Source organism: Meleagris gallopavo, chromosome 1 (assembly GCF_905368555.1).
Source record: "Meleagris gallopavo chromosome 1, MGAL_WU_HG_1.1, whole genome shotgun sequence".
Taxonomy (NCBI): domain Eukaryota; kingdom Metazoa; phylum Chordata; class Aves; order Galliformes; family Phasianidae; genus Meleagris; species Meleagris gallopavo.
Window position 1 is genome coordinate 164,308,452 of NC_139404.1, and position 17,603 is coordinate 164,326,054.

Consider the following 17,603-nt stretch of genomic DNA (forward strand, 5'->3'; position numbering starts at 1 on the left):
AATGTGCACTAGAATCAAGGTAGTTTGGGGTAACATGTGTCCTACAGACATGCAAGACAACCCCACAGTCCCACTGGCACCAGATACCAACTACCTCATTTCTGAGTAAGAAATGATTTAGGAGAAAATCTTGACCAGCTCTCTAAGAATTACTGCCACTACATCTCAGGTGATGTAAGCTAATACATTTCTTGTTGAACAAGGCTATAGCCCTAGAGCTTTTTTTCCGTGCATATATTCTATGGAAATAAAGAAATCATTTCTGCTTTTGTAAAGAGTCTTAAAGACTTATCTTCCAAGCAATATTTTATTTTGGACTGGAATCAAGTAGGTGTAACTTTTATTTGTGCATTTCCCACATAAAACCAGTGATAGGCTTTGGCTTTTACTGAACAAGACAGGATTTATTACATAGCCAGGGAAGCCTGTGATCTAAACCAGCGGTGCTTCCCATGAACGTACAATCTTTCATGTCTGTTTATGAGTTCCGCTCTTTTAAAGGCAAAAAACCCCACATGTGATAGGAGTGGGATAATGACCAGGCTTATGTGTTTCACTTCAGAGGGTTAACTAGTGTCTTGATGCTTTATTAGTATTTGCATACATGTTTTTGATGCATTGTATTGAGATAGTATTGGCTTAGCGTTAACGCTCCTACACTGGCTAAGAGCAGACAGTGCTACCCAATGTGTATGGGATTTTGCAGCAGAGACCTGCAGAGCAGGCTCAGAGGAGACCTCATCATACTCTACAGCTTCCTGAAGGGAGGTTGGGATGAGGAAGGAGTCAGCCTCTTCTCCCACGCAACAAACAGGACCCAAGGAAATGGCCACAAGTTGCACCAGGGGAGATTAGATTAGACATAAGGTAAAACTTTTTCTCTCAGAGAGTAGTCAGGCACTGGAATGGCCTGCCCAGGGAGATGGTGGAGTTCCTGGTGGTGTTCAAGAGGTGTCTGGATGAGGAGCTACGAGATATGGTTTAGTAGCTTAGTGGGTAATAGTGCAAACAGGAGGATGGTTGGATTAGATGATCTTGTAGGTCCTTTCCAACCTTGTGATTCTATGACTCTATGACCTTCTATGATTTCATCCCCTCGCTTCTTTGTAAATTCGAGACAGTCTCCTGACCGCTCTGAAGTGACCATGCCCCAGTTCCTCAGTCTGTACAAAAAAGCTCATGTGTTTAGAAATGTACTTAGAGGTACATGGAGGAGAGCTAAGAAATGGACACCGAGGTCTTCAGTGCTATTATCTGCATTAACTTATACATACAATATCCTGTCACCCTAATGTCTGTAAGTGTAAAGTGATTGTGGATACAAACTGAAATCAGCATCCATCCATACCTGTACAAAATCAGTCTCTCGGGGATCAATCTTTTTTTCCTTTGGGGATGTGCCTGATGACTGCTGTTTATTCAGATGATCAGCTTCACAAACAAGACTCAGAGCGTGAGCTAAATTTTATCCAAGCCAGCATGTCTTTAAAAGAATCACTAAAGTGGTTGTAAGAAAGCAATGGAAACAAGATTCCTGGGAGTAATTCCCAGCTGTCATGTTGAATTACAGAGAGACATAGAGCTGCTAAGTTTTCCATGTCTCTGCTTAATCCTCTGTAAAGCGAGTAAAGTAAAACATATCTGACAAGGATGTAGCTGATATTGAGAAAGATTTTTTGTCTCTCTGGAAGAGGTGAGCTGTCTAATTCACAGGTTTTGCTGTGATTAAGCAATTCTTCCTATTGCACAGAACATCAAAATCCTGTAATTCCATGCCTCACTTCTGATGACTGACAGCTCACTGCAAATTCGTAATTACAGTCAAAACCCACATCCATTTCTTCAGAATAAGTGTTTGGAATTGTGTAACTGTGAGGTGAGAATAAAATGTTTAGTCCACTTTAATTTCTGTGAAGAGGAAAAAGGAAACAGCATGAGACAGTGCTCAAGCATCAAGTAAGTATCACAAAGAAAAATAACTGTATTTTGCTTTCCTATATGTTACACATTTTCCAGGTTATGTTAGGAATACATATTCATTTCATATGTAACGTATTTGTTATTTTCTGGTTTTCCTCCAAGACATTTTACCATTATCCTGCCAGGACTGTATGTTGTCTGACCACTTCCCCATTGCAATTAAAGATTGAAACCACTTGCTTACGCACAACGGAGACCATCATACCTAACCCCAAAGGAGGCCAGAAACTCCTAGCACACTGCATTTCCCAGACCAACCAGGAGGCCCAGGGCACAGAAGGACAGCGTGCTATTTGCAACAAGGGCTGGCACACTGACAGTCCACATGTGTGGATCACTTCAAAATAAGGGGAACAAGAACAAAAAAAAAAAAAAAGGATGAGAGGGATTGAATGTGTCTTACAGAGAGGTCCTGCCTGAATGTTTGTAATGAAAAGAGACAGACTACTTCCAAATTAGCTTCTAAAAATGTAATAAAAAAGAGCTAGCCTCAAGATATGATATTTAAGTGGAAGCTTTTCCTCAAATTGAAAGTATACATATAGCAGTGAGAGTGCTGAATCACAGGGTTGATCTCAACAGACATCAGGCATGAAGCCTGCACACATGATGGACTTCCTCAGGGATTTCATCCTGGTCATCTTGCCTTGGTCCTCTCTTCTCTCCCCAGAGCTAAGCCAAAGAGGAGGAGTGAGGACGAAGAGAGACAGGAGAAGGCAGTTTGTCTCTAAATAAAAATATTTCATTGGCTTCAGTGCTTTGAATTAGGCCTGATGTGTTTAGCAAATTAAAAAGTGAACTGAATGCACCACAGTGAGATTCAGAGTTGTATGATAAGGAAGATTTAAGAGATTACTGACTCTGCTCTAAAATTTTGATGTGTGCGCATGCATATCAAAATGCATATATGCTTTTGAACTCATCTTTAGTTTCCCATAAGACAAATCTAGTCATATTACAGACTTGCAGAATCTGGAAATACACTGAAAATAGTCTTTGCAGATGTGTTCCATCTCTTCCTCCAGGCTGACACTTAAGGACTTAAAAACAAAAATCAGTTTAGATCTCTGCAGTGTGCAAAACACCCAAGCAGGATTAAATTGTAGTGGGTATCTAAGTCCGTGTGGCAACATCTTGAAAATGCTGCTCTCCAGTTATAGCGTGAGGAGACAGTGTTTTCTTAGGATGAGGAAATGCTGGAAGAGGAAGAGGCCTACCAAATGACTTGCACAGACGTGCATACATACATATGTGGAGAGTGCTCTATGTGCATATTTAGTTTGAAAGTGGTTCTGTCAGATGGATCCAATTCAATAGTTAAAAAGAAAGAAATGATTGAGTCATGTTTTTTTTTCCACCTCTAAACTTTTGTATTAGCCTGAAGCGAGCCACAGTTCAAAAAAAAGAAGCTGTTCAGATTTATTGTGTTCTGGAGCCATTAATTACAGTGTGTCCCACTTCTGTTTATTTGTTTTAGTTCTTGGTGTTGAAAGACTGACCCTCATGGACATAAAAAAGATTATCTAGCTTCATCTGTCTCACCATCCTCTGCGGGTCAAGTCCTTGCGGTAGGGCACTTCCCCAGACAACAAGACACAGCCAGATGTAGCAACTGGATATCAGGCTAGGACAGAGCAATCATTTCAGATGTCAGCCTTCACACTTCATAAAATAGGGCATATTACAGTGTATGCTAAATTCGAGAGCAAATAATAGCGAACATCTTTGTGGATGTGTTGTAGATTTGAATAATCTGGCAGACTGTGTTTGGAAATATTCTCTAAATTTCCTCTGTCCCTGCCTTGAGACTGTGGTAAGTAGCACAGAGACCAGCTGTCCAGCCTTGTTTTTCTAAGCCATTGACTAAACAGTGAGTTCATGTTCAAGATAACTGTGGGGAACCAGTTCATGAACTTCTTGAACTCTGCTGTCCATAAATGTGGCGATGGGATTGAAAAACTGCCATTTAATTAATGGTGAGCCTTGTAACTAGAAGCAAACCTTGGACCAAAGTGTTTTTTTTTCCATCAAAAGATGTCTGGAGAGAAAAAAGTAAGCCAAAGAACTAGGCTAGTTAAGATTTTGCCTTTCTCTCGGGGAAAGAGAAAGAGGGGTTAGCAGGGCTTTAAACTAGACATGATGGGGAAAAGAGGTGTACTGGGTGACAGAGAAGCTTGTAGGAATGCTGTCACCTTGGGAGGCAGAGAGGGAAAACCCCAGACTTGTCCTGGAAGTACTAGGGAGGGCTCCTCCAAGAAGGCAACAAGGCCAATAGCTAAGCTGAAGTGCCTCTATACCAATGCGTGCAACATGGGAAATAAACAGGAGGAGCTAGAAACTGTGGACCAATTGGGAAAGTATGACCTAATTGCTATCACGGAAACATCATGGGATGAATCCCATGATTGGAAAACCCCGATTGAGAACTACAGGCTTTTCAGAAGGGATAGACAGGGTAGGAGGGTGGCGGAGTTGTCCTCTATGATAGAAAGTGAATAGATTGCGAAGAACTGTGTCTGAAGAGCAGCCACGATCAGGTCGAGAGCTTCTGGGTAAAAATCCAGGATTGGTCCACTAAAGGGCACCTAGTGGTTGGGGTCTGCTACAGGCCACCTGATCAGTGGGAACCTGTTGATGAGGCCTTCTTGCTTCAGCTGCAGGAGGTGTTGTGCTTGTGGGCTCTTGTCCTGATGGGGGATTTCAACCACCCAGATATCTGCTGGGAGAGTGCCATGATGGATGGCAGACAATCCAGGAGATTCCTAGAATCTGTCAAGGATAACTTCCTGGTCCAGGTAATAGACGGACCAACCTGAGGTGAAGCCTTACTGGACCTGGTGCTCACTAATGCAGAGGAGAGCACTAGAGAGGTTAAGATTGGAGGCAGCCTGGGCTGTAGTGACCATGCCTTGGTGCATCTTGAAGAATGAGGCCCTGGCAAAAAAATCAGAGCAAGGACCTTGTGCTTTAGGAGAGCAAACCTCCGGCTGCTCAAGGAGCTGTTGAGTGGGATCATCTGGGAAACTGTCCTTAAGGGCATGGGCACAGAACAATGTTGGCAGCTCTTTAAGGACACCCTTCTGAGAGCGCAACGGCTCTCCATCCCTGAGCAGACGTCAAGAAGGGAAGGCAGGTGACTGTCATGGCTGTGCTAGGACTTGCAGCTTAAACTGAGGGAAAAGAGAGAAATGTACAGAAAGTGGAAGCAGGGTTGAGTAGCCTGGGAGGAATACAGGGCTGTTGTCCATGTATGTAGAGATAGAAATAGGAAAGCCAAGGCACAGGTGGAGTTGAACTTAGCGAGGGATGTGAAACATAACACGAAGAGGTTCTACAGGCACAAAGGCAGAAGGAGACAGGCCAAGGAGTTCCCCCTCTGATGAAAGGTAATGGAAAGCTGGCTTCCTCAGACATAGAAAAAGCTGAGGTACTCAGCTATAAGTGATTTGTTTCAGTCTTCACAGGAGGTCAGCTTTCTATGTCTGCCGGGACCACGAGCCTCTACGTGAGAATGTGGGGAGTGGTTTCTGTCCCACTGTAACAGTGGAACAAGTCCTCCTCATGAAATTGAATGTGCTTAAGTCCATGGGGCCCAATGATATCCATCCTAGGGTTCTGAAAGAGATAGCTGATGTGGTTGTCAAGTCGCTCTCATCATATCTGAAAAATCATGGCTGTCTGGTGAAGTCCCCGGTGACTGGAAAAAGGGAAATGTTCTCCCATTTTTAAGAAAGGGAGAAAGGAAGATCTGGGGATCTACAGTCTGGTGAGCCTCACCTCTGTGCCTGGGAAAATCATGGAGCAGATCCTCCTAGAAGCTATGTTAAGGCACATACGAAATAAAAAGGTGATTTGAGACAGCCAGCATGGCTTCACTAAGGGCAGATCATGCCTGACCAATCTGGTGGACTTCTGTGATGGAGTGATGGCGTTGGTGGATGGGGGAAGGGCAATGGATGTCATCTACCTGGATTTCTGCAAAGCCTTTGACATGGTCCCTCACCACATCCTTCTCTCTATATTGGAGAGGCGTGGATTTGAAGGATGGACTGTTTGATGGATTAGGAATTGGCTGGCTAGATGCAGTCAAAGGGTTGTGATCAATGGTTCTATGTCAGGGTGGAGGCCAGTCACAAACGATGTCCCTCAGGGATCAGTCTTAGGACTGATGCTCCTTAACATCTTCATCAATGACACAGACGATGGCATCGAGTGCACCTTCTGCAAGTTTGCAGATGACACCAAGCTGAGAGGTGCAGTCAATATATTGGAAGGAAGCCTTCCAGAATGACCTGGACAGGCTGGAGAAGTGGGCCCATGAAAACCTAATGAGGTTCAATAAGGCCAAGTGCAGAGTGCTGCATTTGGGTCAGGGCAATCCCAGGTATTTATAAAAACTGGGGAAGATCTCCTTGAAAGCAGCACTGCGGAGAAGGACTTGGGAGACCTGGTGGACAAGAAGCTGGACATGAGCCAGCAGTGTGCACTTGCAGCCCAGAAGCCCAGAGGAGAGCCACTAAGATGATCAAAGGGCTGGAGCACCTCTTCTACAAGGAAAGGTTGAGGGAACTGGGCTTGTTTAGCTTGGAGAAGAGAAGGCTCCAGGGAGACCTCATTGTGGTCTTCCAGTACTTGAAGGGAGCATATAAACAGGAGGGGAATGGCTGTTTACAAGGGTGGACAGTGATAGGACAAGGGGGAATGGTTTTAAACTGAGACAGGGAGGTTTAGGTTAAATATCAGGAGAAAGTTTTTCAGTCAGAGGGTGGTGACACACTGGAACAGGTTGCCCAAGGGGTTGTGGATGTCCCATCCCTGGAGGCATTGAAGGCCAGGCTGGATGTGGCTCTGGGCAGCCTGGTCTGGTGGTTGGCGACCCTGCACACAACAGGGAGGTTGAAACTAGATGATTATTATGGTCCTTTTCAACCCAGGCCATTCTATGATTCTGTGAAAGACATTGCTCTGTAAAAGAGCAAGATAAAAACATCACCTGCATATACAGTCTAAGGGCATGCAGTACATCTTGGCTCCAATGGCCAGCGTATTTATATGGCACAGAATTCCATCTGTCCTCCTTTCCAGACTCCCTTCTTAATTTGCAAGATGATTAACCTGGAAGTCTTGCGACAGATATTGGCCCTTTACTGCCACAATTTGTAAGCCTTCCTTTTCTTTGTTGGATTCAGTTCTGTGCTATTTACAGGCAGAATAAGTGTTAGTCTCCAAGGGAAGAAAGCTGTGCAGAGCTTGAATTGTGAACTTGTGTTGTAATTTCTGCCTCTAAACCTCTCTATTCATGTTGATAATAATGCTTAGATGTTGAGCCTTGGTTCAGTGCAAATTCTTTCCTCCCACACTTTTAAAATTTGCATAAAGCACAGTTTTATTGTGTACATCCACACACTTTGCTCCCCTAAGACAGAAATTAAGTAAGTCTGCTGTGCATCTTACGTTAGCAGAGGAATATCTTCCCCTTAAGGATTAGGTAGTCTTTGATATCCAGAAGAATTCAACATGACAGAAGAGTTGGAATAGACATCCTAGCCGAGGCAAACCATGCTATTGTAGGAATGTTTTGAAATAAAATGCTTAAATAATTATTTTCAGAAATGGAGTAAAGTCTATCTAGGTAAGTTTCTAGAGAAGTTCCCCGCTCCCTTCATTCTGGTAGGTTACTTCAGAACATCACTGTAAAAACCTTTCTTTTGATTTCCTGCTTAAATATGTTCCTTGTCAGTTTATCTGTAATCCTTTAATTTAAATGAGCTCTTTTTCCTTTCTGGCATCCCCTCCACCCAACTCTCCAGCCTGTCCAGGTCTTGGTAAAGTGCAGCACAGTCCTCTGATGTGTCTGACACTCCTTCCAGCTTCATATCATCAACAAATTTGCTGAGGGTGCATTCTATCCCCTCATCCAGCTCACTGATGAGCATTTTGAACAAGACCCAGTACTAGCCACTGAGACCACCACTATCTACAGACCTCCAGATAGACTCTGCACTGATGATCACACCCTCTGAGCTTTGCCAGTCAGCCAGTTCTCAATCCACCTCACTGTCCAGTCATCTATCCCACACTTTCTAAGCTTATCTACAAGGATGTTATGGCAAACAGTTCAAAAATTCTGCTAAAATCAAAATGCACAACATCTTTTGCTCTCCTCTCATCTATACAGCAAATATTTCAAGCTACAATTAAGACCAAGTTCCCAACTAACAAAGAATTGATGTTCTTCTTGTTATTCCAAGCAACTGAGCTCAGGTGAGACTGGGCAAATGCTAGAATAGCATGATGTCTGTGTCATTCTTCAGGGAAGAGGAACGTGCTTCTGTGCCTTTCTGTGGTATTGTATTCGCAGGCTGGTCTCATGCTTTAACCACTGAAATATATGGATAAAAGAGGAAGTGAGAGATGAAGACAGATGCCCCAGAGAAAGAGATATTATCTGAGGCAAATTATGTTATATATAGGAACACTTACACACACACAGACAAATATTCTTTTTCCCTTTTCCCTTCCACTTCCAAATTCTTAATACTGCCATGAAAAATGGGAGAGTACATTCCTCAGACAGCACACAGATATGTGGTTAGGATTTCTTCCTGGGGATTTTGGAATATGTGTGGGCTTGGATCCCACTGGCAAAAGAAGAATGTGAAGGCAAATCTCCCACATCCTGTGGAGTGGTCTAGTTTATGACCCAATAGATAAAATCAAGTGCCTGTGGGAGTGTCCAGCATCTCCTCCAAATGGCCATTCCTTGTCAAACCCAGTCCAGTGCTCAAAGATCACCTACAGATGCCAGTGGTGGGAGAGAACACCATACAGATGCTAGTGCCAGTGGGATGGGCAGAACGAGTTTAGTTTGTGAAATCTGATAGGATTAGATGAGAATACTGTCTAAATTGGGAAGTGAAAAGAGTAGGGGCAGAACCTTTTCTCTTCTCTTCCTCCCATATGCCCTAGGAATGCCATGCCTCTTTTGTAAGATAAAAATTGACCTACATCAAGTAGACAGTTAATTTATTTCAGTTGATTTCTTTTCAAATCCCACTTTATATATAGTATTAACAATGGCACATTACAATTTAAGAAGAAGCTTCCACACTGTGTGGACCTCCAGTGGTTTAGTCTCGCTCTGGCCCTCTGTCTCTTCAGCCAGTTCTTCATATTTCCAGGTATTCTCTGTTCAGTATGATCTCTGAGGGATCTTTGCTACATCATCTGGTACTCTGTGTCCCTCTTGTGAGCCACAATCACTGCTAGGTCTCTGGCGGATTCTGATTCATATTCTCTGTTGTAATTACTGTTGCGTTTTGTCTTTTCTTTTTGTGTCATAGCCACTTGCCTGTGCCCCGTCCAAGACTCAGCTCCCACCAAGGCTCCATCACATGTCCACATGCCATCACAATCCTCAGGCATCTTCAAGCACAGCCTTAAACATAAAAAACATCACCACAGGCTTAAGACAGCTCTGAGCCACAAGCTGCTCAAGTGTACTGGGAAGTCTAATTACATGCCTGCTCTGCTCTTTTATTTTCTTCCTAGGCATATGCTGTTGGCCACTATTACTTTTGAAAGCAGAACATATTCTCTTGCCTTAGCAGGATTTACTCACAATTGAATTTGCAGCTGTTGGTTTCTTGGGCAGCATGAGAGTCTGGATATTGAATGAGTTACGCAAGTATTTTAACTCCTGTCACCATGGATGGTGAAATGCAGGAGGTACTAGGAAATGATCCTGGTGCTGTTTTTCCATCCAATTCAAGAGTCTCAGTCTATGAAATACCAGTGTAGTAGCTGGAGCTCCAGACTCCACTTGATTAACAAAGTGGAGTACAGTCCCTGGGGAATTGCAATCTGGTTTCCAAAGAGCAGGGCTTGGGCTAGCCACATGGCTCTCCACAGCTGGATATTGCAGCTCCTATTATGTAGCAGCTGCCACCCACACAGACAACTGTGAGCTCGATGGATCTCCATCTGACTCAGTGCTGCTGCTCTCATTCTCCCATGTGAGAAAACAGACACTCTGCTCTAACGCTATCAACAAATGATTTGTTTTCAATTGCATGTATCTTAACTAAATCTGAATTGATAATAATGCCAGTCACTAGATTCTGCACTCCTTGGCATCAAAGTAATTCCAACATTTCTGGGCAGTATTGAAAGCAGTAGACATGTAGTTGCTGCTCAGAGGATGGCCACAAGAACTCAAAATTATATAGCTTCTAACTGGATTGTTGATTGAAATCAGAAAGTTTGGGTAGATGGTCTTAACAAAAAGTTAGGGCTACATGCATTTCATCATACAGTCATGGAGAAGGAAAGGCTGCTCTGTGAAACTAGAAAGACAATATTCATCTAATTCTGACAACATGATTTAATTGAACATATGTTTTCTGCAATTGATTTAATCTATTTATTTTGTTTTATTTAGAAAATCAAAATTGAAACACTTAGAATGTATAGTTTGAACCAGAGTGACTTTATCCAACATGGAGCTCCTCTGACCACAGTGGCTTCAGTGACTGTTCTCCTGGGATGGATTATAACCCCAGGATGGACTTCCCCTCTGACTCCACCTCATGAAGCATCAGGGACTCACAGCTCTACACGTCACCTGTAATTCAGTCACAACCCTTTTCTAACTGAGAATATTTGGAACTTCAGCACTATGTAGAGATGTGATATGACAGCCAAGTGACTCAAAAGGACTCTGTTCAGAAATGTTTCTGCATATCTGGCAGAACATTTCTGTTTACATATGCAAAAGGTTCCTTTTCTGCACAAGAAGCCTTGAGATGACACAGTCCTGCATGTAAAGGCTATACAGTGCAGAAATAAATGGTCCAAATTAATATGATGTGATTTCAAGCCTGCAGACTGGGGATGCCTGGTCTACCACCTGTGAAAATCCTGAAAATGTATTTGTCAATTTCTCTGAGCTTTTTAACAACCTCTGCAGGCTCTAACTATTGACAACCATTGTGTTTTTGTTGTTGTTTTTTACCTGATGTAGACATACAGCAACTCTTCTCCCTTCCAATCTCTGACATTCTCCCTTTCAGTCCTTGTCATTCTGTGACTGTTGACCTAATACAGGTGTTCCTGCTCCGGCAGGGGGATTGGACTAGATGATCTTTTGAGGTCCCTTCTAATCTCTGACATTCTGTGATTCTTACTTATTGCCCAGTATTTTGCACAACATCTTTTTACTGACTTCATTTCCAAAACAATGGAAGAATATTGTTCTAAATTAATTTTAAGTCATTTTTCCTGAACAGGAAAAAATATATATTTCATTACCTTAATTTGAGATTTTTTTTCCATAATAATATGAGACTTATCATAGTAATATGAGACTTTAATACTAGTTCTGCTGAGATTTCAAAATCAGCTTCATTTTTATGACCTTGTCAAATCTACCAGATTAGAAGGAAGCAGAACAGCAACTCACTGGGAAACTTAAAGGACATTTTAATACTTTTTCCACTGTTTTGAAATATCACAACTATTTCCTGTAATATCAATTGCTGTTTCCCAGCCTTTTCTAGAAGACAGTTCTAAATAAAAGCAGACGTTTTCAATGTGGCATTCTAGGTCACTGGTCATATTTTGTCACTCTCCTTTTTACATTTATATATTTACTTATATTCAGTCATGGAATCATAGAACGGCTTGTGTTGGAAGGGACCTTAAAGATAATCCACTTCCAAGCCCTTGCCCTGGGCAGCTTTGTCACCCATAATATCACACTGTCCAGAGCAATTGGAGAAGTAAAAGAAAAAAAAAATGTTACTTCATTTCATTACAGTTTCTGAGGCTGTGGAATTTCATTTCCTCCTACAGCAACGAGTCAGTTTGCACAGCAGTTCAGAAAGGGAAGGCGTTAGGCTGGCTACTTCTCTTGTCTAGGAAACTGGGGCTGCAGCACCCTATTGAAAACTAACATGGTACTTACGAGCCACAACAGCTGGGCTGAGGGGCCACAATCTCTGTGGGCTGACACATGCTCTCAGATGGATCTCTCCTGATGAGCAGCAGAGATGCCCGGACCTCTGGTTGTGGGGAGCTCTAGAATCTGGAAGTCACCGGAGGGACTGAGGTAAGCATGATGATCTTTTTAAGCAGCTGACCAAGCTGTATGGGGAAATCATCAGGCTGAGAAGAATCCAGCAGTCAGAGGGAGAGACCAATGCCTGATATCATGAGGTGACACAGGCAGACTGACAGTCCTGTTCTTGTTCCCAGCAAGGGGAAAAAGATAAGAAGGTTTCCAACCTGACAGAGGGTAAACACGTGCAGGATGGGGGAGACTATAGCTCATCTCTGCTCAAGGCAGAAGAATAAACCTCCCCCTTGGCCCCAGAGTCCCCCTGTGAACCTCTGGGGATGGAAAGAGAAGCGGGTGTGATGGTTCAAAACTAAAAAGGGCAACCACATTAAGAAGGTTCAAGTGAGAACCTGAGTCACAACCAGTGCCACAATAAAAAGGTGAAGGAACTTGGTAATGGGAGACTGTGCTGAGAGGCACTTAGGCACCCATCTGCAGCCTGGATAACCTCTCTATAGAGGCTTGCTGTCTGCCATTCAAAACATCAGGTATTATAAAACTGGAGGACTAGTATCCACTCCTGGACTCTAAAACTGCATCATATAAGGCTGCAACTAGGAAATTCAAAAATATCAAAAAAAGACTTTATGTCACTTGGGAATCTGCTGAAGGGATTGGGAGCACAGGTCTCAGAGCTGCCTCTGCGAAACAAGTCAAGATCTCGTGAGTTGAAATTAGGGACCAGACCAATAAAAAACACCTGATGGTTGCAGTCTGCTACAGGCAACCTGATCAAGGGGAGCCTGCTGATGAGGCCTTCTTGCTTCAGCTGCATCGCGCTCACAGGCTCTCATCCTGATGGAAGATTTCAACCACTCAGATATTGCTGGATGAGAGCCCCTGGGAAACTGTCCTTAGGGACAGAGGAACAGAACAGGGCTGGCAGCACTAACAGGATGCTTTTCTGAGAGCACAAAAGTACTCTTCCAAAATAAGAAATTAGGCAGACAAAGAAGGAAACCAACATGGCTGAGCAAGGACCAACTGGTCAGACTGGCAGTTGGGCTTGTTTAGTTGGGAAAAGAGAAGGTTCCAGGGAGATCTCTTTGTGGCCTTCCAGTACTTGAAGGGAGCTTACAAGCAGGACGGGACTGACTTTTTACATGGTCTGACAACGGGGAAATGACTTTAAACTAGAAGAGGGGAGACTTACGTTAGATGTTAGGAAGAAATTTTTTAATGAAAGGGTGGTGAGGTGCTTGAAGAGGTCGCCCAGAGAGGTTGTGAGTGCCCCATCCTTGGAGGCATTTAAGGCCAGGTTGGAGAGATCCTGGGCAGCCTGATCTGGTGGGTAGCAGCTGTGCTGATGGCATGGGATTGGAACTAGATGATTTTTAATGTCCCTTCCAATCTAAGCCATTCTACGATTCTACTGTCTAAAACATGCTCAAATGAAATATTTCTGTTACATCCAAAACAGCCTTTGGCTGATGAAACATTTTGCCAGCAATATTCCAACCAGCAAAGAAGAAAATGGTGAACATCTTTCCACAGAATAAAAGCTAACTGCTGGAAGTGTACGATGCTTATTTAACAATGCCTGCTAAAAAAATTTTGCAGTCAGAAGGATGCACTTACTGATTTACTAAAATGGAATATTTCAGTTACAGAGTCTCTCTTGAGATAATAAATGTTGCCTTACTGGAACTGTAGGCTGTGAGAATTTTTTTTAGTGGTTCTCCTTATTTTGAAGCAGAACAAACTAAATTAAAACATGGTATTTTTTCATTGTTTTACTTTGACTTGCAGATTTGTCAAGACTTTCAACTGTGCAGTGAGAACCTACTTTCAACACAGTCTTTTATGTAAACACTATACTTCCTGTTTTGCTTCAAAGCAAAATGATAAAGAAATCTTGACAGTTAAGCAGTCTTATCACAACAGGTATTTATAATCAAATCTCCTGCAACTCAAGGATTTTGCAGACAATAGCAGAGTACTTTCTGTTCAGTGTTCAAAAACCTGCATTACAGAGCCAGGGCTTTAAGCACAGGAGCTTTTCCTTATGTTGCTATTCAAAGAAAGCAACTTTTTTTTTTTTTTTCTTTTTTTTTTAGGAAGAAAATATTTTTTATTAGGTCAATATATACAGTTGGGTAAAGCATACATGCTTTCAGGTGGATGAACAACCTGTTGGGTCTGAAGCAGAGAAAATGTGAAGGTATTTCTAGCTGATTGCTCTGAATTGCACTTAATTGTGTTAATCAGTTGGACATCTGAGAGAAAAGTGCTTGTTATTCTAGGTGTGGAAGGCGATCCTGGCTCTTCTAAGGCTACAGGAGGTGACAGAAATTTAGATGACCAGAGAAAGTGGTAGGAAATTCCTCCTGAAGATCACTGAGTCTTGAAACATGGAGAAAATCACAGGCCTGTCTTGAATTCATCTGATATAATATCTCGTATTCAACAGAGTTACAAACTTTTGTTCTCTGGCCTACCTTTAATCTTTCAGAGTCAGGCCAGCAAGTTTGGAGATGCCCATAGTTGTTTTGGGAAGATTACTTTCCAACTAGTGTCACTGTCCTATCCTAATTATGTAGAACCCAGTGGTAGTGTGGTTTCAGCCACAGCTTCCTGAGTGCACTGAATGCATCACACAATGCATCACAGGATGTGCATATGCAGGATCTATGGATTTTGGTGGCTCTGGCGTAGCAGGCATTTATTATATAGGTTGTGGCAAAATTTGGACCTGATTTTCTGGAGTCATCTAGTTCTAGCCAGTGTATGCTGGTCTGCCAAAAATTTTTTTCTTAATGTTAGAGCTAATGATGCTGAGTGTTGCTGGAAAGGAAAGAGGGATGGTTTTAGTAAAAATCATTTAGAGGTATGATTTTCTTCAAATGTAAGTTGCAGATTGTTAATATTTTCCAATATATATTTCTTGCACATTGTGGTGCATGATAACCAGTGAGGGATTTTCTCTGTATTGTAGTAAGTTTGTAGAAGGTTTAGGTGGCTTCTTCAAATATGCAATCACAGAGGAGTGTCACTACTGGATGGACATCATCTGTTGCTTTTGCTTTCTGAGGGTGTGCTACGAATATTCTCCTCAGAGCAAATGAGGTGATGTTTGTGGGCTGGTACTATATCACAGTTTTTCTGGATTGTTTTGGATAGCTGTTGGTTTGTGGAAGGAGGTGTGTTGGTCTGTGGATTTTCTGCATATGGTAGTTTGTAGGTTGCTATTTTTTATGTTGACCGTGGTGTCTAGAAAGTTGATGCTGATGTAAGAGTTTTCCAGAGATAGTTTGATGGACAATTTTGGCTGTTAAATTTGTGGCAGAAATCAATGAGGGAATCCAAGTTTTCAGTCCAAATGTCATCTATGTATCTTTGTGTATCCTAGGAACCCACATTGTTTTGGTAGGATGGTTATTTAAAGTCTTTTTCTTGAGGTGACTCATGAATAGCCTGATATCCTCGTGTTCGGACACAAGCACTTTGTTCCTTCTACTTGCATCTGTAGTTTGGTGAGGATGAACTCACTGCGGATGAAGAAATAGATGACATTAATATCTATGACAGTTAGAAGGCTGCTATTACTCCAAGTCACCTTCCCATTGTAGCACGGTTAATGATGATAACACAAAACATGGTGCTGGTAAGAAGATTATGACACAGTGATCCTGGAGAAGTGCATTTGAAGAAAGCTGTTTTCAGATACAACGATCTGCTTAAAGATATTAGGAGGAAGTTTTTCACACAGTGGATGGTGACACACTGGAACAGATTGCCCAAGGAGGTTGTGGCTCTGGGCAGCCTGGTCTGGTGGTTGGCGACCCTGCACACAGCAGGGGTTTTAAACTAGATAATCATTGTGGTCCTTTTCAACCCAGGCCATTCTATGATTCTATGGTGTCAGAAGATCCTCACAGCTTCTCAGTGAAAGTCTCCTTGAGTTTCCTCCTGTAATAATCTAGAAAACCGCATGAAAGTCTTAAGGTGGTAAGAGAAGCAATTAGTACTTTTCTTCTTCATTAGGAAGAGATCTGAGCTCCAAGGTGAAAAGAACAAAGGTCTTTCCTGAGTTCTTTCTCATGTGAAAAACATGAAAAAAATAATCTATTGCCATCACTCATGTTATTCTGACTTCCACTTTATCACCCATTTAGTAATTGGCAACTGGATCTTAAAAAAAACACAAACTCTTAAAAAAAAAAAAAGTACAATTAACAAAAATTAATAATTCACTATTATTTCCTCTCATTAAGAACAAAAACCAAAACAACAGTTAATATAGACCAAGACAACATTCATCCAATATGGGCTGTCTAGAGGAGTATAATTTGAAGATTATTTTAAAAGTCATTTTCCAGGAGATGGTAGGTTTTTTCTTTTGTTTTCAGGAAAGTTCTTTGAGACACACATAGAGAAACATTTTCTCATGTGGTCCTACAGACCACAACGCTAGCAGTATTTCTGAGCAGAAGTGTAAGCATTTGGAAAGAAGAGAGAGAAGAGATAGAGGAGGCCACTCAAGGTTGGGCTATTGCTCCATGACTTCCTGGGGGGGTGATGTTGGGAAACAGGTGCTGTCACCATCATTTCTCAGATGTGTCTCATCGTTGGTGAAGTAATTGTTACTGCAATATTTAACACAGTGTTAAATGATGTCAGCTTATTTTGATAGTAATTTGTTGCTTGGTGGTTTAGTATATTTCGGACAGTTTTCTTTAATTTCTTGGAGCATGTAATCATGTCTGCTTCCGTCAGCCTCTTCAGGAGTTGAAATTTCTCAGTTTCTTAACATGCAGCCCTAAACAGGATATTCTGTCATGTAGCAAGAGCCAAAAAATAACCTGGTTTTTTTTTTCTGTTGTTGTTGTTGTTTTTTAACAGTATGAATGACTTACGTGGACCTATGTTACTCTTCCACGTTCACCAATGCCTGATCTGCAATTCAAATCACTTGCTTTTATGTCCAGACTATTTCCCCACAGGGCTGTAAATACATGTAACTTGCTCCAAAAGCAGTGCCTTCTATATATTTCTATGGAAACTACAACTGATATAACGAGCACACTAACACTACTTGATAGAGCAAATTCTCAGCTATAAAATGTTATTTTTCAATGTAGTCACCACTATTAGCTGTGCATTTTTGCCAGCTGTCAATAATAGCCTGCATGCCACGCTCCTCAGCTGAAACGCACCATCCACTACCTCACCATGCTCCACATCCAATGTTTGGTCTGCGTAGGTGCTCAGCAAGTGTTCATGAATGTCAGTGGGTGCCATTTCTTCTGCACAGAGGAATTCAGTGTCACACCTTTGCTTCATCCGTACTTTCATGTCAGGCACCGTTTTGTCAGTGCCCCTCCGCTGCCATTTGTCACATAGCAACAAAACGTAATAGAATATTGGTGGGAAGGTTCAACCTCTACTTCCACACTACCAACATTTGACATTGAGGGCCATCATAACACAATAACTTTTGGAGCAGCCCTTGTATATCTGAAGACCCTTTACAACAAGCACCTCTACAAGGATTTAGGAGAACTTC